We start from the raw sequence: 23,133 nt of genomic DNA on the forward strand, positions 1-23,133 counted from the left end.
CCTCCTCTGTAAAGAGCAGGCAGATAGGTATCACAGTGGATAGAGCACTGGACCTGGAGTCAGGAAAACCTGAGTTCCAATCTGGTCTCAGATACTTCTTAGCTGTGTGACCCTGAGCAAGTCACTTGGCCCTGTTGGCCTCAGTTTCCTCATCAGTAAAATGAGCTGGGGAAGGAAATGGCTAAACCACTCCTGTATCTCTGTCAAGAAAACCCCAAATGGGGTCACAGAGAGTCAGACATGACTGAAATGACCAAGCAACAAAGTGCAGGCATTAGGTCAGGTTATTCTCTCCCTTCCAATTCTAAATCTCTGATCTTAATTCCCAGAGTCAGGGGAGGGGGTAGTTCCAGGTTGAGGAGCCCTGACCCTCAACGATGAACCAGAAATGAACCAACTCTCTGAGCTGTGAATGGAAGTCAGTGGGAAAATAGAATCTACTCTTTTATAAAAAGACTTCTTGTCACCTGACTTTCAGGAGACTGGGTAAATTGGGATGTGCTCTCTATTTCTAACCCCCTGCCCTGCTGCTCTTTGTTAGCTCTCAATCTTACTTTTGGCATATGTAAAATGGAATTCTTATTCCTAGGATGCATCACCTCAGCACTGTTGAGAGCACTGGGACTCTCTAGGATGGCCACCAGATAAATGATCTCAGGGTTTCTTGGAGGTACCCCAAGAGCTGGGAATGGGCCCCAACCCATGAGGGAACTTCCCCATCCTGCCTTCTAAAGCCTCGGAAGCTCTAATTCTTTCTCTCCCTCCTTGGGGGCTCTGAGTCATTATGGTAACTCCCCATGCTCTGGCATTCAAGGCCTCCTTCAGACAGCTGAGGCTGCTGGCCATCAGAAAAAGAAGTGCAATGACCATCTTGCTTGAAGGTTACAGACTGAAATTGCTCTCCTTGAACACAGCACTAGTGGAAGAGGACCTGAGTACAAAAGTGACCTTGAATGTTTATTAGCTGTATGACCTTGGCCAAGTCACTCTCCCTTTGGGCCTCAGTTTCCTCGGTCTAGATGGCCTATGAGAGATGTTTCCATTCTAGAACTAGGATTCTCTCGTCCTGTGAACTCTGTGTGTAAGGGGGTACAACTACTACAGAAGCCCTGGGACCTCAGAGCCTATCATATCCCAACAAATGCCTGAGCAAGAATCCGCTGTCCCAGCTCCCACTTGCAGTCACCCAATCCCATTTTAGGGGCTCATGTTCTTTTCAGCTTTTTCCTCGTATTGACCTGAAATCTTCCCCTCTCTTCAGGGGCCCTATCATTTTTGTCTCCATATCCCTAGTACTCAGCTCAGTGCCTGGCACCTGGTTGGTGCTTAATAAATGCCTTCTGCTTGACCAATTTCATAAGAAAATGGGGCCTAAATGGGGTATAGAAATCTATCTTACCCTATGGGAAAATAGAAGGGAAGAGGATAAGAGGAGAGGGCAAGATAGAAGGGAGGGCAGATTGGGGAAGGGGTAATCAGAAGAGGAGGAGAGATGGGGAGAAAATTTGGAACTCAAAATCTTGTGGAAGTGAATGTTGAAAACTAAAATGAATTAATTCATTTTAAAAAGGAAAAGAAAAATGGGGTCTAAAAAGAGAGGCAACTTGCCAAGATCATCATCCATTGAGTTAATGTGTATAAAGTCCAGTCTTGAACCCAGGTTTCTTGACTCCCAGGATGTTCCCACAAAGTATTTAGATTCCCCATTTTGGAGGGCGAGCTCCTCCCCCTCCCCAGAGCTGGCACTGTGCAGAAGCAGCTAGAAAGCCCCCGCCTTGACCAGTCCCAGCACCCAGGACTCCACCATGGCACTTTTAAAACCCTTGGGTTGATTGGAACATTTTCCTGACATGACTCAAGGCAAGAAAGAGTGAATGTGGGGAGGAGCAGGCACCTCGGACTCCAAATCTAGCATCCTTTCTTTCCACAGACCCTAACTGCTCCTCCCCAAATGGCACATTTCTACCATCTGAGCAAGTCCCTGAACCTCTCTAGGCCTCCGTTTTCTGCTTTGGAAAGTTCAGAAATTAGAATAGGTGAGCCTAAGAACCCTTCTTTTCAAATATAATTGCTATGATCTGGACTATGGGGGCCCCGGGCTCTCCTGTCTCCCTCGCGTTGCTACTTCCAAGCAGGTCCAAGTGTCAGGCAGCTCCTGGAGTGACCCAGCTGCACTTCCTTCAAGGGCTATAGATTGAATTGTGGAATAAAATGCTAAATAATGAAAAAGAAAAAAAACAGGAAGTGAGAAGGAGAGAAAGCTGGGCCTCAGTGAAGGAGACCCAAGGAGAAAAAAGCAGAGTTGCTCTTGGGGGGCACTCCATGCCCACGTAAGTGAGCAAACAGTGACAGTTGGTCCATCTATGATGGAGAGGCGTTGTTGGCCTGCTGGTGAGGCCTAGCCTAGAGGGAGAAAAAAGGGGGGTCATTTGGAATTCCACACAGCTTTGGGAGAGACAGCTAGCTAGGGATACTCTGGGTATAAAATGACTTAGAATGAATCTTCCAACAAAGATAACCTTGTTTGATGGCCTGCTGATCATAAACCTCAGGCAGGCATACAATAAGGAGGATTTGGGTGACCAAAGGTATTTGCCCTTGTGATGAAAGAGATCTAGCATGGAGTCCAAGCTGGGAAGGGATTTCCAGATGCTCCTGTTTGGAATGACAGCATGGTGCTTCCATAAATCCCTGGAACATTGTAGATCCTCCTGGATGAGAGCTGTAACCCTTCACAAGAATTTGGCAGGATCATTCACATAGGAAAGACCAAGAGGATGAAAAATGTCTTGCCCAGACTACGACATTCAGGTGGACAGGCAGCCTACAGAACTTGTCCATCAGTATGTGTGTCTAGGATGGAGAATACAAATGGACCACATATGGGGCTAAGAATGAAATGGGGAGGGGAGGAGAGTGGGCTTTCAGGAAACTGCAAAGCTCCTTTAATGACCCCAAACTTTTCCTCAAAACAAAGGCCTATATTTACCATACTCTACTGGTGGTATTATACAGTTGTGAGATATAGGCCACAATGGTCTTTGAAGTACTGAAAATGAGTATCACACAGCAGGCAATGGAGAGGAGCATATTAGGGGTGGGGAGGGAGTCATGGGGGCGTGATACAAGCAAAATAAAACACATAACCAATGAAGGACTTCAAAGAAGACCAGGAATAAAGGAGTTTATGAGAGCCACATATGTCAGAAAAAGCTGTGCTGCTCACATGGTGACAGTGAGGACAGCCTATGTGCTCCACTGGCACCCTGGAGATGGCAGGAGAAAGCGAGGATACCCCCAGCATGCCAAATAGCCTCCCTGATCAGTCATTCAGTCATCCTCTGTGATCCCATTTGGGATTTTCTTGGCAAAGATACTAGAGTGGTCTGCCATTTCCTTCTCTGGCTCATTTTACAGATGAGGCAACCAAGGCAGACAAGGTAAAATGACTTGCCCGGGGTCACACAGATGAAGAAATCTTATAGAGTCCTTCCCATCCTTCAAGTAAGTGGCCCATCCTACATGAGTCCTACAGTTTGTATGGACTTTGTATTAATTTGTCTGGGCACATGTTTTTACCAACAGAATTTCAGCTGCTTGAGAGTAGGGCCTGTTTCTTTTCCGTTGTTGTTCTTTCATCCCCAGTACCTAGCATGGTGCCTGGCAACATATCGGTGCTGAGAAATACTTAGTGAATGAACACACTTCTCCCAATCGTAGAACATCCAGCTGGCAGGAAAGGACATCGGAGCTCATCTGATCCAATCCCTCTATTTTGTGGAGGAAGGAAAAGACAATGGCATAAGCATTTATATAGTGTCTACCATGTGCTTTTACAATTGGCTCATTTAATACTCACCAACAACTATTCTTATCGACATTTGACAGATGAGGAAAATGAGGTAAACAGGGTGAAGTGACTTGCCCAGGGTCATCTAGCTAGTAAGTGTCTGAGGCCAGATTTGAACTTAGGTTTTCCTGAAACATAAGAAATTGAAACCCAGAGAGGTTGAGAGAAATGGCCCAGAGCACACAGGTGTTATGGATTCCAGGATGTTTAAGGGACGCCCTTGTCCTGGAGGAGAGGAGGAGCAGAAGCAAAGAGAAGAGTGAAGAGAGTTGGGGAGTTCTTGAGAAAACATCCATCACCTTCTATGAAGCCTGAGGCCTAGTGCAGACAGTCCCGGAGGAATCTGGTCCTGGGGAAAAGTGGCCAGCCATGTCTTTTCCACCTCAACCCCTCCTGGGCTCCAAGCCCTGAGTCAGGCCCCAGTGTTTCTAAACCACAAATGGAGAAATTCTGTGTGTGTGTGTTGTGGTTAGCTGTGGAATTCCTAGCTCTGGGGCTGGGGGAGTGGGCACAGAGGGCTGGGTGGAGAGGAAGAGGCTGGGCCTAGCCTTCAGGAGCTCTAAGGCCTGCTGTTGCCTCAGCCAGCTGGGCTCCCCCCTTCTTACCTCTCCCCACTCCTACTCCCCCCGCAGGGGCTAGCTGTCTTCCTTCCTTTGTCCCAGGAACAGGAAAAAATCTCAAGAATAATTCCAGTTCTAAGTTCACTCGGGGAACACCTCCCAATCCAAATTGCCCTTCTCCATTGTCTGAAATTACTCCGTCTCCTGCCTGGCTTATCTGTCCTACTCCAGCACAGAAGGCCAAATGGTCACTTCTCCAAGAACATGGCCTCACCGAGTCCCCCAGTGCCCACCCCCCCACACACATCCTCAGATTAAAGGTGAGTCTGCAGCCAGTTGCCCCTTGCTCTTACTCCTCACCCCCCATGGCTACTTAAATCAAGCAACCCCTGGGCCAAGCTGTTTCTCATTTGAGAGAAGGGAAAACAAGGGGGTTAGATCAAAAAGGCAGCCCTCCCCACCCCCTCCTAAGAGAGAGACACTTTCCCACCCCCCTCCTAGACAGGAAAGAATTCCCTCTTTCCTCTCCCTTCACACCCACCACGCCCCCTGCCTTCCACACTCCATTACCATTTCCAGCACCTCATTCCCCATTCCTCCCCATGCTCTGATACCCCGTTCCTCTGATGTACTCCCCACACTGCTCTCCCTATAGCCAGCCCCTTCACCCAACCACTCAAAAGAGGAATTTCTTGTGTACGCATGTAAGAAACAAAAAAAGGAAGATGGAGATTCAGATCCTTCTCTAGGCCTGACTTCTTCCTCTGGAAAAATGAAGGGTTGGGCTACAGGATCTCTAAAGGAATTCACGTTCCATAATTCCATGACTCCTTTGTGACTCAGATGGCTGGCCCAACTCCCTCCCCTTCTAAATGGTGAAACAGGCCTCCTCCACCAGCAAAAGTAGGGGCACCACCAGGCTACATGTGCTAAGGGGCCTTCTGAGTGAGTCACACGAAGGAGAGGGCACTGGCCCACAAGTTGAGTGAGGAAGTTTTTTGGGCGGGAATCAGTTTGTACTAGGTGTTGAAAGATTCCAATAGGTCAGAGTGTGGGGGGTGAGGTGATTGAGGGGGCCAGGATTAAACTGTCTGGTCAAGAAGGTCTAAGGAAATCACTCTGGCCTTCCAATCCCAAAGGCAACTCTGCTGGTCCCCCAGGCCTTCACTTACTGCTTCAATTAATAAGTCAGTTAGCAAGTATTTATTAAACTCTCTGTGCCAGGCACTGTGCCAGGAGCAAGGAAATAAAAAGGCAATAATCTTGCCTCAGTTTCCCCATATGTAAAATGAGAATAATAATACTGTATATGTATGTGCATATGTATGTGTATGTATACATACACATATACATATATATTAAATATGCTTATTCCCTTTGACCCTCCACTGTGCTAACATTATGGTCATAATCCAACCTCATACAACACAGAAAGGTCATTAATAATGTTATTACTGTTTCTGAAATTCAAAGTTTGAGTTCCCTAACTCCCCTTCCCAGCCAGGTCCTCACTCCTGGATCACCAGGATTGTTTGTAGTTGACCATTAAAATATTTTCAGTGAAATGAACCTTCCCAAATAAAGCACATGTAGACTTTTTAAAAAGGCAACAGTCCCTGCCTTCAATGGGCTTATATTTCTATCAGAGGAGTGTTTCATCTTCTGGGAACAGGCCTGAGACAATATATAAAGAGGTCAGTCAGTGAGTCGGTCATAAAGGACTTGCTTTAGGAAATGGACAAGCTTCAGCAATGGTTTTGTAACTGGCATATGGATCAGCATGTGGAGACTCAAGCTCCAAAGTGCCCAAGATCATCATCGCACAAGATGAGAAACTGGGACATTTCTGAAAAACAGCAAAGGTTTTCCAAAGCAGGACCCTGTCACCGAAGGCCAAGAAGAGGCTGGGTAGCCACTTGTTACATGGATTGTCAAGAGGATTCATGCCTCTCTGAGGGATTGAACAAGATGATCGCTAAGGTCCCTTGTACCATGGTGGCCATGGCTCCTGATTTCCAAAAGCTGATCTCTTATTTAAGAAATATTAACAAGGTTTTCAGTCGGGCTCTGACATAATAGGCAAATTATTAAAATAAGCTTTGCTCACTCTTCAGTCATCCCAGCTTTTCACTCAATTAAGACACTGAAACACTGAGGGCACTCTTTTGGCTACAAAGAAATTGTGATTTCTAGATGTCTCAGAGGCAGCTTGTGGATAGAGCACCAGGCCTGGAGTTAGGAAGACCTGAGTTCAAATGTAGCCTCAGATACTTACTAGCTGTGTGACCTTGGGCAAGTCACTTCACCCTGTTTGGCTCAGTTTCCCCATCTGTAAAACGAATTGAAGAAGGAAATGGCAAACCACTTCAGTATCTCTGCCAAGAAAACACCAAATGGGGTCACAGAGAGTTTGACTCAATTGAAAAATGATTGGATGATAACAACAACAAAGATGATTTTATACAGGTGTGATTTTTTTTTTGAATTCTCAGCTCCTTTCAAGGCTCAGCTCAAGTGGTATTTCTTACTTGGGACTTACTGATTCACCCAGGTTAGTGCTTCTATCTACAAGAAAAATGATATATACATATATGTATACATACATACATACATATATATACACATACACATATACACATACATATATATCCATATACACACATATACATATATACAAATATACACCTATACATACACACAAACACACAAACATGTACATATACACATGTCCATATACACATTCACATATACATATACACATACACACATATACATATACACACATATACATGTACATATACATTATCCATATGCACATACACAAATATACACACATGTATATACATATACACACATGTACATATGCATATAAACATGCCATCTACATATACATAAATACATACACACATGTACACTGCACACACATATCCAATACACACACACAAACATGCATATACACATATATGCACATATACACATATGCATACACATAAAGGCACAAAAAGATATATACATGTACATATATGCATATATACACATATACATACACATATCCATATACATGCATACACATAGGCAATATACATATACACATGTATACACATATGTGTGCACACATACATATATGCACACACAAATATACACTTACATATACATATAAACACATGTGCATGCACACATGTAATCACACACTTACACATGTGCAGTATACACATGCATAATACACATGCAAACATATGCATATACACACATACATATACATAAGCACATATACATGTACATACACACATATATACACATACATGAGAACACATGCACACATATACACACATACACATATATACATGCATGCATACACATAAACACAAACACACATGTATACACACATACACATACGCACATATACATGCACAAATATACACATATATACACACATACACATAAGCTCCTATATACACATGCACGTAAACACACATATATACAGATACATATACACAAACACACATATACATATGCACACTTACACATATACACACATATACATATGCACATATATAGTACATATACACATACACAATATACATATACACACGTGTGTGTATATACTTTGCTTCCCTTCCTCTCCAATAGAACATAAGCTCCTTGAGGCCAGGGGCTGTTTTCAAATTTGTCCCTGTGACCCCATTCCTAGCACATAGTAGGTGTTTAATAACGGCTTATGTAATTGAATCTAAGTGTTCTGAAACAGTCAATAACCATGGCCCAGGACCCCTTAAACTCTGAGTTTACACAGACCAGATCCAATCTTAGGGGCATCCACCACCATCACCACCGTTATATATTGTATTGTTCTCATCCAATGTTGTCTATGGGAGATCTTGGAATAGAGCAGAAGTATATTTTGTAGTTAGTGCTCCACAAATGTAGGTAAGCACAACCTGAGATCTTATGCAAGCACTCAAGATAACAATACCTATATTGGTGACAGGATACTTCATAGAAAATGTAGAAAACATGTAAAGGACTCAGAGCAGCACACTAAAAAGTGATACAGTTTTCCTCCAGGGAATTCTACCTTTCCCCCAAGATACCCCTCAGGTGGGAAATGAACTTGCATTACTAGTAGGGCAATCCCATGACATTCCTGTGATTTCTATTCCCACTTGGAGACAAATACCAGCATCCTCTGGTATTGTCTTGAACTCACCTGGGACTCCCCCAGAAAGGAAAATTAACTTGGTATTCATAAGAAACAACCTTCCATCACTCCAGTACCCTAGTACCCCTGAGACTCATATAGGCCTCCATACTTGTGGTACTACCCTAAGTGCATGGAATCCCTCAGAAAGACAAAACCTCCAAATTCTAGGGAGTCTCTTGGTCATCTTGGAGATGAATACAAGCCCCTAATATTAAGGTAAGACCCCAAAGGTCTGGATTCTCCCAGGAAAGTAAAATTAATTGGTGCTGCTAGGGAAGCAGACCCTAACATTCCATGAATCTCTTGGTTGTGTCAGAGACACACCCAGCTTTCTGGCCCTATGCTGAGGGCTTGGACTAGCCTGGAGAAAAAAAAAGCTATTTGACATTACTAAAAAGGCAAGATTCTGACCTGCTGGTGAGCTCCACTTTCACCCCAAAGACACATACAGGGCTCCAGCTTTATGAAGCCATGCCTAAGGGTATGGACCTGCCCCAGAAGGCAAACCAGCTTGGGGCTGCAAAGGAAAATGTGCCCCCACCATGTTCTATTGAGTCTCTCTTTCACCAAAGAGATTAGTACAAGCCTCCAACCCTCTGGTACTGCTCTGAGGACTTGGACTCCCTTACAAAGAAAAACAGACTGGGGGTTGCTAAGGAAACAGCCCCCAACATTCTCATGAGTCTCCTAGTTACCGTAGAGTGGTATGGTGGATAGAGTGCAGGGCCTGCAGTTAGGGGAGGATCTGAGTTCAAATCCGAACTCTCAGATACTGTTTGACCCTAGGCAAGAAAGGTAACTTCTTTCTGCCTCAGTTTCCTCAGCCTGAGTGTTATAGATTGTATGTATATATATATATATATGTGTGTGTGTGTGTAGGTGTATGTGTGAGTGTTTATTTTGGTATGTGGGAATGTATGTGGGTTATAGGTCTGTATTGTTTATGTGAGTATGCATGTATATGTATATGTGTGTGTCCAAGTGTGTATAGTGTATGTATAGATGTATGTACATATCCATGTGTGGATATATGTATATGTTTATGTGTAGGTTGTATAGATGTATGTATCATTTGTATTTATATCTATTGGTATCTGTGTGTGTATTGTGTATGTGAGTATGCATTGTGTGTATTGTGCTGTGTGTATGCATATGAATATGCTGTGTATTTTGTGCATGTGTGTGCATAGATGCATGGATGTGTTTATAAGTGGGTATGCTTATTTAGGTGTGTGTATATGTAAACTCATTTGTGAATTGTGTGCATATATTGGGTAGGTGTATATGTGTGTTTATTGCATTATGTACGTTTATATTGTGTAATGTTATCATGTGTGTATGTACGCATGGGCCCATCTGTAATATGTGTATATCTGCATGTGTGTAGTGTATTGTGTATGTGTATGTATGTGTGTGTGTGTGCGTAGTTGGACATTGTATTGTGTAAAGGTCTGTATTATGTTATGTATGTGGGTATATGCACATATTTATTGTGTGTTGATAAATGTGTATGTATGTGCCCTTGGATAAAGGTCTGTACTGTGTATGTGAGTATGCATTTAAATGTTTGTGCCTATAGTGCATGAATATGTGTATCAATGTAGAGGTGTTTGTATATATGTGTGTATCGTGTGTATTATATATTATGTAGTATAATGTTAATGTGTAAATGTGTGTTATATATAGGCATATCCATGTATGTGTTTATGTATATTGTGTGCATATGCATGTGTGTTTTGCATGTATTGTGACTTGTGTGTATGTATATGTGCTGCTTGTTTGTATACATGTTTACATATGTGTGCTTTGTATTCACGTGTTTTATAAGTGTGTGGTGTGTGTATTTGTGAATTGTGTGTATATGGATATATGTACATATGAACACATACATCTGTCTCTCTGTGTTGTGTTACATGTGTTGTATATGCAAATGTATCTACAAGTATATGTGTGTTTGTATATGTAGATGGTGTGTATGTGTTTATGTTTGTATATGTGTGTATGTTGTACGTGTGCCCCTGGAGGGTTTAGTCACATAAGAAAGCTGGGCCTGGCCATTGTAAGAGTGAAAAGGTTTATGGACAATTGACTTTTGGACACTAATGCATTGTTGGTGGAGTTACTAATTGGTAAGACCTTTTTAGAAAACTCTTTGGAATTTTACTCCCAAAGTTACTAAGCTTTCCATACCCTTTGATCCAGTAATATGAATACTAGGCATGTAGGTAGGGTCAAAACCAGGGGAAAAGGTCCCAGATACACAAAAATCTTTGTGTCAGCACTCTGTAGCTGCAGAGAATGGGAAGTAAAATGGGTACTCATGGGTTGCTCATGCTCTGCTCAGTGGCCAAACACATTTATCACACATGGGGCAGCGGTAGTATGCCCTCAGAAATGTTGACTGTGAAGAATTCAGAGGGTCTTGCGAAGTCTTGTCTAGACTTACACAGAGAAGTAAGCATGACCAAGAGAACCATCCATGTAATGAACACAAAGATCCAAGGATGACGACCACGGGTGTATTTCAGAAGACTGATGTGGAAGACACAGAGAGATGGTAGACAAGACTGGTGCATACATTTCAGGCAGGGCAATTGGTTTTGTTTGGCTTAACTGAACATATTTGTTATAAGGGAAGGTTCATTTGGGACCAGAGTGGGGCAATTGGTGGGAAGGAATGGTAATGTAAAAAATTAGAAAAAAGGGATCAATAAAACTTTATGGGAGACAGAGGGAGGGAAGGGGGGGGATAGAGGCAGAAAGAGAGAGAAAGAATGAGAGGGGAGAGAGAGGCAGAAAGAGAGAAAGAGGGAGAGAGAGATGGAGGGAGAGAGAAAGAGAGAAGGAGGGAGAGGGAGAGAGAGGGAGGGGGGAAGGGAGAGAGAGCAAGACAGAGAGACAGAAACAGACAGAAGAGAAAGGGAAGGAGAAACAGAGAGAGACAGAATGAATGGCCTTTGAGTGGTCCTGGAAAAGGCTGTGGAAGAAAAGGCAGTCTTGGTTGGGAAAGTTTCTATAAACAGTTGGAGAGATGGCCGGGACATTCCCAGGGGGTCTGGGCTCTGCAGAGACTGACCCCTGACCCTTCCCAAACAGGAAGTGCCATATCTGGAGGCCTGGCCACAGGATGAGAAAGAATGCAGAGGAATGGTCCAAAGCAAACACTCAGGCAGCCTTGGCAGGCCCCTCCCCCAAGGCCTTGTCTTCTCTCTGTGGAGAATCTGACTGACGGGAGGGAAGGGCAGAGTGTGGGAGTGAGGTTTTCATTCCCCCACCTCTAGCCCTGTCCCTCCAGCTGTCAAAATACCTTAGGCAGCAACTGGGGGTGGGGGGAGGGAGGGAATGAAGGTCTAGGGCTGGAACATAGTAGAATGGGGCTGAGGCCCACCAAAGCCTTTCAGAGGATTCAGAGCTGGAAGGGGCCTGATATGTTAGTCTCTAGTCTACCCTCCTTTTACAGACAGAATAGATGAAGTCCAGAGAGGGGACATAGCTTGCCCAAGGCCACACAGCCACAAAGTGGCAAAATGAGGATTCAAACTCAGGTCTAAATCCACTATTCATTTCACTATAGACTGCAACCATTCTACCACATTCTTTGTAGGGATAGGGATAGGGGTTACATTTATGATTTCACTGTTATAGGGAACTCCCAGATGAGGCAATTCCCTCCATCAGTGCAGATGGGCATCTTCTCATGTATAGTTACCTAGAATATCTAGGTTACATGACTAACCTAGGCGTACACAACCACTATGTGTCAGAGGCCAAGGATAAATGCTGTAGCCTGGTACTCAAGGCTTTCCCCAACCTGGCCCCAAGGCCCCAGTCCCATCTTTCCAACCCTACCCTTCTCTGCTCCTTAGGACACACTCCCTTCTGCTTCCTCCAGGCTGACTTGCCCTTCCCTTACTCCTACTTTTTTCCCATTATGTGCCCTTCCTGGCAGGCCTTCCCCTCTCCTAACCTAGTCTGACCTGTCTGTCATATTGGGCCTCCCCTAGGAAGCCTTTCCAAAAGGTACCAGCCCATGATGTCCGGTCCTCCTCAGAATCTTAACAAAGTGATTGTGCCACCCATTGGGCCAATAAGCCAGTCCTGCTGTGTATTATAATTTCCCTATTCTGTGTGGATGAAGCCAGACTCCTCAACCAGACTATGACTTTCCCACAATGGCCTTCCTGCTGTTATCTCTTTGCTCAGAGAGGCAGTGCCCTGGCTCTTGAATCTGCAATTCCCCTGTATCTTCAGTCTACAGATTCCTTGGTTAATGACCTCTTGTCTCATTGGGAGTCCAGGCCCCCTTCCCTGGCAGGGACAGACTCTGGAGCTTCAAATTTCAGACTCATAAAATGGATCCAACCAGAAGGGTCCTCTAGTCTAACCCTCTTATTTTGCAGATGCGGACACCAAGGACCAATGAGAGAAAGTAAGCAGATGGTGAGTACCCAGCAGAGATAAAACAAAAGCTGCCAGTCCCTTGGCAGGAGGGTACTGACTTGGATAATGTTCGAAGTTCCATTGGGAGGGTCCTCACCAATCCTCAATCAATGGGCCCAGTTTTCCCTCCTACTCCCAACGGCCTCCACTACAAGTGTGTTCTTGTGAATGTCCTTGAAGGGCAACAGATCTCAATCCTCTGCAGGCAGAGCTAGTTTTTGGAAATGACCCAAAGTCTTTATGAGGCAAGAACTGAGGAGAATGGGTGTCAGGCTGGAGAGGAAGAGTCTGGGGTCTGGGGATGCCATTGGGGAATAACTGGAAAGGATTTGTTCTGTAAAATTTGGACTCAATCAAAAGGCCGCACCTGAGGACCTAGAAGGCCACATGTGGCCTTGAAGCCTCAGGTCCCCCATCCCTGGTCCATGGCTGTCACCATCCTCCTTGCAACCCCAGGCTTGGAGCTTCCTAGACCTCTTTAGGCCTTTCCTCTGGCCCTCACTCCCCTACCTCTGGGACCTTCAAGATTGTCTAGTCAGCCTCAGGTAGGAAGGACCTCTGGGACTTTCAAATCCATATCATAGCCTCTGCTTTGCAGCAGTGAACCTTTGCTGGGAGGGAGGGGAAGCCCAGCACCTCCTAAGGCTGCCCTTCCACTCTGGTTAGGAAGTTTTCTCTTAAATCAAGCCAAAATGCTGCATCTCTGCATCTTCCCACCTTGGGCCGCTGGGTCTGCCATCTGGGGCCAGACAGGGCAAGTCTCATCCCTCCTCCATAAGCCAGCCCTTCGGCTACATGAACACAGCTATCACATCCACCCTGAGTCTTCTTCAGGGAATGCACACTTAGTTCTGTCAGCCAGTTCTGGTACGGTATGGCATGAGCTTACGTCTTTTCGCCCATCCTGGCTGCTCTCCTCTGGACTTCTCCAACTTACCTTTGTAAAACATAACCCCCCAAAACAGGACTTGGTACTCCCAGCACAACTCAGGCATAGGGAGAAGTATTTGCCAGTGGTCATGCAGGTAGCCAGTAGCCAGGCCAGGGTTGGAGCAGGGTCCTGTGATTCTGGGTTCCTCCTACTCTTCACTCCACTGTTGTCACTCTCCCATTTTCTACTCCAATTCATATTCTCCTTACTTCTTATCTGGGCTATTGTAACAACATCCCTGCCTAGTGTCTCTTCCTCTGGACTCTCTCACTCCCTACTCAAGTTGCCAGAGGAATCTTCCTGTAGCCTGGCTCCTTTCCTATTTGGGAACCTTCACTGCTTCCCATTGTCTATAGCAGTGGTCTCAGACTCAGAAACTGATGCCATTTAAACCACACAGAAGGATACCTGCAGCTGCATCCTGACTGAGAAAACCACATGTTCACATTATTTATGTCTTATTGTATTTTTATTGATTTTTGTCAAATATTCCCCAATTACTTTTTAAGCTGATTCGGGCAGCACTCAGGACTTGACCCCTCTGGTGTATACGGTGAAACCCAAACTCCTTAACTGGGCCCTTGACATCCCCCAGATACATCTCCAGTCAACCTTCTCACCCTGAACTAATGTTATTCATCTTCCAGCCAAGCCCCTCACCCATCCTACCCATCGCCTGGCTTGGTTTTTTTTCTCTTAATTTCAGTATAATGATACCCTTCCTTTGGTTACATTGATATTTCCTGACAAACACCCAAACAAACCTCTTCTACAAAATACATTCTCTGAGGAGAGAGTTCAATCAGTGATTGTTAGTAGAAAAGATTCGGCTCATCAAGGACATACTCTGCTGTTTGTTACAGAATCAGTCCCCATACCCCAGATACCACCTCCTTCACTCTGACAGCCATCATGGTACTGACATTGGCCACTTATAATCGACTGGAGTTTGGCAGCTTCTCCATGTGGCTTGCATGTTAGCTGGGCCAAGGTCTTTGTCCGTATGCTTCTTTGAGCTCTACCTTCAGCCTACAAATCTTCCTGTTTTTCTAGTGTTCAGATTCCTCATTCCTTACAAGGCAGCAATATTCCAGAACATTCCAGTACCATATTTCCTTAGCCATTCCCTAAACACTGGACATGTGTTTCATTTCCAGCTTTTTGTTATCACAGACAGTACTGCTATAAATATTTTTGGTTATACGAGTCTTCCCTTGCTGTCAATAACCTCTTTGGGACACAAGTTCCTGGTGATGGAATCTCTGGATCAAGGGATATGACTAACTTAGTAACTTTCCTTGAATAATTCCAAATTGCTTTTTTCTGGAATGGGCTGTACCAGTTAGCAGCTCTATGAGCAGTGAATTAGTGTGCCCACCAGGCACATTTTTTTTTCCAAATGGACTGCTATCTTTTGCCTTTACATTGCCTTCATTTCGAAAATATATCCTTCCCCCTCTGTGCCCAGCAAGCCATTCCTTTTAACAAAGGATAAAAAATGAACACATACACAAAAATCGAACCCCGAAACCCCAAGAAGTTCAATGAAACTAACCAACACATCAGCAGGGTCTGATAATACTCTCCTGTTTCCCTTTCCTCCCTTCTCAATCTCAACCCTGTAGTTAACCCACACAGTTTCTGTTCTCAAATCCCTTACCCACTTGGCCTATTGCCCACTCCTGTATTGCCAAACTCTGACCCTGAATTACTCACAATATCAGCCTCCTCTGTTTTTCACATGCCATTCAATGGAACTAGAGGAAGTCACATACCTAACCTTGCTGACTAGGTGAATTTATATTATCCAACTCCAACTGGGCCCTTACTTCAGCAAGGTAATCCTTTCATTCCTCCCCAATTGATTCCCTATCTCATTCCCCCACAGAAGCTGTTGCAAACCTCTTTTCTCCTTAAGCTAGACCTAGCATCTTACTTTACTAAGACAAATGGACTCCTGCTTCTTCTCTCAAAATCCTTTGACATCATTCACCCACTCTCTCCTTTCTCCTGGTGTCTGACAGAGAAGTGACCCTTCTCCTTGTCAAAGCCAACCCCTCCACATGTACCCTTTAGCCTATCCCTTTCATATTCCCCAATAGATCATCCCCTCAATCATCCTCTCTCCCTCTTCTTCTCCTTATCGTTAGCTTCTCTCCATCCTTAAAAATTCTTCACTAGACTCTCCCATGCCCTCCAGCTATCATTCTCTATGTCCTCTCCTTTTTGGACCAAACTTCTTGAAATTGTTCACACCCAATGGCTCCCTTTCCTTTCCTTTCACTCACTCTGCACTCCTGGCTTCTACCCTCATCACTCCAGTAAAACTGCTCTTTCTAAAGCTACCAGTGATCTCCCCATTGCCAAGCCTGGTGGTCTTTTCTCAGTCTTGCCTTTCTCCACCTCTCTACTTCATTGACTCTGTTGCCTGACCTCTCCTCTAAGATACTCTCTCTTCTGTTTTTTCATGGCACTCTCTCCTCATTCTTCTTGATGCCTGTCTGAGCAGTCCACTAGCTCCTCTGCTGGCTCATCATCCATATCACTTAATCTAACTGGGGGAGGGCCCCAAGGTTGTATTCTGGACCCTTTTATCTCTACACTTTCTCTGGGTGAAGTCATCAGCTCACTTGGGGTTTAATTATCATCTCTATGCAGATGATTCTATATCCAGTCCCAGTCTATCCCCTGATCATCAGTACAGCATGACCAACTGCCTATTCGGCATCTCAAATTCAACACATCCAAAATAGGACTCCTTATCTTCTATCCCCAAATGTCTCCTCTTCCAAGCTTCCTTTACACCATCATTTGTTTACAGTGTCCCAGGTTCATAACTTTACTCACTTGACCTCTCCCTCTCCCTCACTCCATGTCTATCAGTTGCCAAATCATGCCATTTTTACCCCTACAACTTCTTAGGATCCATCTCTCTACTCATACTCATGCTGTCCCCATCTACAGTGTTCTTCCCCATCCCCAAACCCTGCCCATATTTGCAGGTCTCCTCCCTGCCCAGCCCAGCCCACAGAGGGACCCCACCTCTCAGCCCTCCTCCAAGCTTCTATTGCACTTGTGTCAGAGGTCTGGCACCAATCAGAGTGGGAGATCAACAGAGGCATGGGATGAACCATACTCTTATTTAAAAGGCACAAAGCAGTTTGGCATTGAGATACATCAAACTCGATAGGGAAACAAATGAAGATAAGGGGAAGGAGAGGGAAGAAGGGGGTTAATACCAGGGAAGGTATAATTGATAGCAAAACATGTTTCCTGATCCCAAAGGGATGATGGAAAGAAAGAAGGGAGGAGGAGAGAAGAGGAGAGGAGAGAAAAGGAGAGGGGAGGGGAGTGAGGAAAGAAGGGAAAGGGGAAAGAGGGGAAAGAGGGGAAAGGGGGAAAGCGGGGAAAGGGGGAAAGGGGAAAGGAGAAAGGGGAAAGGGAAGGGAAGGGAAGGGAAGGGAAGGGAAGGGAAGGGAAGGGAAGGGAAGGGAAGGGAAGGGAAGGGAAGGACTATAATCTAGGGAGTACCTTAGATTACCTCTTAGATAATTGAGGAATGGTGAACAAATTTTTGCATATCAATGTAATGGAATATTATTGCACCATAAGAAATGATGAAAGAGAGTTCTTTGTAATATAAACTAATACAGGTTGAGGTGATCAGGACCAGGAAAACAATGTAAAACAGCACAAGTACAAAGAAAATTGATTTTAAAAACCAAAACTCTGATCAAGGCAATGACCAGTTATTTCTCCAGAGGACCTACCTACCTACCTCCTAATCCAACTTCCTTATTTTACACAAAAGGAAACTGAGGCCCAGAAAGGAAGAATGAGTTGCCCAAGGTCACATATTTGAACCCAGATCCTCTCACTCTGAAGTCAAGGCTCTTTCTCTTGTACTACCTCCTTCCTGTCTCTACTCACCCCCTCAGAACTCAAGGTGAAGTCCATGGTTAGGCTCTACGAGTACTTGGTGATAGATAGAAAGGAGCTGTCTCCTTTGATGGACAAAGTCATATGTCCAGGAAGTCTTGAGACAAACGTGAGGACAGGACACGCTGAGCCCCCCAGCCCAGTTAGCAGAGGAGGCCCATAGCTGCCTAGCAGAGCTTCTGCAGCTGAGCCCAGTGGCTTTGAAGGCCGTCCCTACCCGGATTCTGTGGCACTCTGACGTTATAGGAAAAACTCAGCCCTCTCTTCTAGACTCAGCTGTGAAAACATGGTGAGAGGCAGCCTCCTCCCGGGGCTGTACCAGGAACTGTCTCCCACACTACACAGCTTTGTCCTTCCCTCATGCCCCTCTTTCTCTTTCCACTTCTCTCCAATTCTCTCTCTGCTTTTCTTTGCCTCTTTTTCTTTTTCCCTCTCTCTAGATCTGGCTCTTCCTTTCTGTCTCTCTCTGTCTCTTGTCTCTCCTGACTTTTCTCTCTTTGCTTCTCCCTCTTTCCAACTCTCTTTTGTCTCTCTCCCTCTCCCTCATTCTCTTTTTGTCTCTCCTTGCCTCTCTGATTTTATTTTGTTGTTTCTCTCTTTTTCTGCTTCTCTCTCTGTCTCCACCTCTCTCTATGTCTCTCTCTCTCTCTGTCTCTGTTTCTCTGTCTCTCTGTGTCTCCCTCTGCCTCTATCTCTGTCTTTCTGTTTGTCTCTGTCTCTTTTTGCTTCTATCCAATTTTCTCTTGTTATTTGTCTCTCTCCATATCACTGTGTCTCTCTGTCCCTTTCCTGTGCCAGTTTCAGAGTACTATAATAAAACAGCTGACTAGAGGTGCATTCCCACCCAGAATGTGTTCTCAAGGGACTTGGGGGCAGGGTAGGGAGAGGATTTGCCTGTGATACCTCTCTTTCCAATGTAGCTCAGGTTTCCAGTCAAGCCCAGGGTCTCTTGCAGGTTACTACTGGGCAGTGGAAGCAGGGAAGGGAAATGAACTTCACCTAGGTTTGGGGTGGGGTTGGAGGAATGGGCAAAACATGGCTTCCAGAGAATGACCTTGTTGTCTAGGCTAACAGGAGAAGGCAGGGGTGACCACTGTGTCCTTGACTGTCTTCTTTTCTTCCAGAGGCTGTAAACCTTGTCTTATGACCTGGCAGGGAAGGCTGGAGGCAGGGCTAGGCTTCTAACTGTTCCCCTCCCCCCAAGAAGGCCTTAATTAGGAACTGCTCTCAAAGCCGTATTTGGCCCCTGGGACTTTGTCCAGGATCCAGCAAGGGGAGGTGAAGAGCCATTGGCTGTTGTAATTGTCCTTTGCCCTGTTCTAGGCCCATCTTGCCCTGGGCCTGAGCTAGAACTAAGAACAGGAGAGACAACAGGAAGAACCTTGGGACCTAGCATATCTCTCAGCAAACCTAGCAGCCATTTAGAGGTCACGTGAGATGATGGAAAGAGCACAGAATGTAGAGTTGGGAGTTGCTGGTGAGTCATTTTTCAGTCATGTCCAACTCTTCACAACCCCGTCTGGGGTTTTCTTGGCAGAGGTATTGGAGTGGTTTGCCATTTCCTTAATTTTACAGATAAGGAAACTGAGGCAATTGGGGTAAAGTGACTTGCCCAGGGTCATGCAGCTAGTCAGTGCCTAAGACCAGATTTGAACTCAGAAAGATGCGTTTCCCTGACTCCAGGTCCGACACTCCATCCACTGGCCACCTAGCGGCCTATCAGAGCTCCTAGCTTCAAATTCCAGCCTGTATGACTTTGGGCAAGTCTCTTCCCTTCTCTGGACTTCAATTTCCTCACCTGTAAAGTGAAGAAATTGAACCAGAAGGTTCTAGTTGAACCAGACACATGATAAACTGCAGTCATCACAGAGCCCTGGAGGGTGGTAATCAGCTAGCTCTCCCTCATCCTCCATCACTCTTTACACACTGGCCCCTTCCCTACTATTTACAAACATGCCCAGGTGTTCCTAGCTCTAAAAAAAAAACCCTTCATTTGGCCCTGCTCTCCCCTTCAGCTATCATCCTGCAACTTCTCCCTTTCACATGATGGGCAGGCACATTTCAAGTCTTTGCTCCTTTCTCAAGAAGTTCAGTATAGGGCTCATAGATTTTTTTTTCTCCATCCTACCCCCTAACCTCAAACTTGGGAATTTCAACATACTTGCTGATATTCCTTCAGACATCCTGGCCTCCTAGTCGTCAACCTCCTCAACTCCCATGACTCACATCTTCACTATCCCAGCCACACCCAGACCTCCACGTTACCAGGATCACAAACTCCACAATTCCTCTCTTGCTCATGACTTTTGCCTTCCTCCTTCTAAACCCATTCCTTGTCTTCTCCATGACCTCCAGTCTTTCCATTTCCTCTTCATATTCTTGACTGTTCTTGGGCTCACTTTCCTCCCTTCACTGTCTTGACCCTATGGTTGATCAGTTCACCTGCAAACCATCCCATACCCTTGAATCCCTTGCCCCTTGTCCTTTGACCCACTTCTGCTTTGACAAACCCTAACCCTAGCCCCTCATCATTTGCCTTCTTCATTCCTACTCACATACAGTTAAAGATGTTAAAGGAACTACCACAATGAGGCCAAATGGACTCACTACTAATTTATGTTTTCTGATTTTAACTGGATCCTCACTACTACATAGTGATATCTTCATTCTTCCTCAATTGTCTCCCTATCACACTCCTTCAGTCTGTTCCAAAGCTTTTCCACTCTCCTCAAGTCCCCTATACCACACCTCACACACAGACACACACACACACACACACACACAACTCACACATGCACATACATCTCAGCAGAAAGAGAAGGAAACAAGCATTTATTAAGCACCTACTAGGACAGCCAAGTGGTGCCATAGTGGTTAGAACACACACCCTGGAGTGAGGAAGACCTGAGTTCAAATACAGCCTCAGACATTTACTAGCTGTGTAACCCTGGGCAAGTCACTTAACCCCAATTTCCTCCCTCCCCCCGGAAAAATGAGTCATCTATTATGTGCCAGGCATTGGACTGAATGCATTTCAAATATTGCTTCATTTGATATTATCTCAGAGGAGCTCACCTCCTACCATGTACTCCCTCTTCTTCCCCACTCCCCATCTCTATATCATGCCTCATTCTCTTCTCCTTTGCTTTAGTCTCTACAGAAGAGTCTCTTCACCAAGGACAACTCTTCTATTTAGGATCATAAATTTAGAGCTGAGAGAAACCTTATGGTTCAATTCCCACATTTTACAAATGAGGAAATTGAGGTTAACTCAGAGATGTTAAATGACCTACCCAAAGTTACACAAGTAGTAAGTCAATAGTAAGTACTACATAACTTTATGTAAGAAGCTCCAAATCCATTATACTTTCCCCTCCCATTCCTTCCCATCTTTCCAAAAAAAAATCCCTTCAATTATTCCCCCTGTCTCTTTAATCTTCAACCCTTTCCTATCTACTGGTTCCTTTCCTATTATCTTCAAAAATTCCCAGGTCTCCCCATTTCCTAAAAGTGTTCCCTTTACTCTACCATCCCCCCAAACTATCATCCTATATTTCTTCTTCTCACAGACAAACTCCTAGAAAAGGTTATCTATAGCTACCCTTTCTACATCACTGGGGTTAGAGACACAGTGCCCCCACAATCTGGAAAAATCCACATCAAATTTTTTGGCCCTTCTTTCATACCTGAGAAGAAGTCTGAAACATTATGGTATTAAAAGACAAAATATGTTGACATTACACTATACTATAGTATAATACCATACATATCTTTTTGCATTTCTGAGTTTCCAAACTGTTGTGTCATCTGCTGGCCTTCATGTGTCGTCAGTTTCCACAACCTCCCCGCTCTCTAATTCCCATTGAATTCTTTATGCCAACTGGAGATATATCAAAACAACAATGGGAAAAGTCAGGATGTGGAAGGTTGAACTGTGCACTCAATGCTTCCATTTCCTAACTTCCCACTGGCTTCTCAAACTCTTGCCATTTGACTTCCAACCCCACCACTCCACTGAAATTGGTCTTTTAAATAATTTCTTAATTATTAAGTTCAATGGTTTTTTTCTCAAGTCTTATTCTCCTTCATCTCTCAGAAACTTTTGACACTGTTGGCCAATTCTCTCCTCCTCACTCTTGCCTCTCTTGGCTTTTATGAGTCCATTTATTCTCCTTTGATGTTCTTCCTATCTGACTACTCCCTCCCTGTCTCTTTTTTGAATTGTATTTTTAGTTTTCAACATTCACTTCCACAAGATTTTGAGTTCTAAATTTTTCTCCCATCTCTCCCCTCCACTCACCCCAGGACAGCATGCATTCTAATTTCCACTTCCCCCAACCTGCCCTCCCTTCTATCACATCCCTCCCTTCCCTTATCCCCACCCCTTCTATTTTCTTGTAGGGCAAGATACCCCATTACCTGTATATCTTATTTCCTAGTTGCATGTAAAAACAATTTTTAATATTCGTTTTCAAAGCTTTGAGTTCCAACTACTCTCCCTTCCTCCCTCCCCACCCATCCTCACTGAGAAGGCAATTCAATATATGTTATACATGCATAGTATACAAAATACTTCCATAACAGTCATATTGTGAAAGACTAACTATATTTCCCTCCATCCTATCCTGCCCCCATTTATTCTGTTCTCTCTTTTGACCCTATTCCTCCTCAAAAGTGTTTACTTCTAATTACCCCCTCCTCCCATTTATCCTCCCTTCTATCATCCCCCCACCCCCTGCTTATCCCCTTCCCCCCTACTTTCCTGTATTGTAAGATAGATTTTCCCTCCTTAAGCCAAATCCGATGAGAATAAGGTTCACTCTTTCCCTCTCATCTTTCCCTCTTTTCATCCACTGAAGTTTTTTCTTGCTTCTTTTATGTGAGAGATAATTTGCCCCATTCCATTTCACCCTTCTCCTCCCAATATATTCCTCTCTCACCCCTCAATTTTATTTTTTTAGATACCATCCCTTTATATTAAACTCACTCTGTGCTTTCTGTCTATATATATATATATATATATATATATATATATCCCTCCAACTACCCTAATGATGAGAAAAATCTCAAGAGTTACAAATATCTTTCCATGTAGGAATGGAAACATTTCAATTTTAGTAAGTCCCTTATGATTACTCTTTCCTGTTTACCTGTTCATGCTTCTCTTGATTCTTGTGTTTGAAAGTCATATTTTCTATTCAGCTCTGGTCTT

Source organism: Notamacropus eugenii, chromosome X, assembly GCF_028372415.1.
Source record: "Notamacropus eugenii isolate mMacEug1 chromosome X, mMacEug1.pri_v2, whole genome shotgun sequence".
Classification (NCBI taxonomy): domain Eukaryota; kingdom Metazoa; phylum Chordata; class Mammalia; order Diprotodontia; family Macropodidae; genus Notamacropus; species Notamacropus eugenii.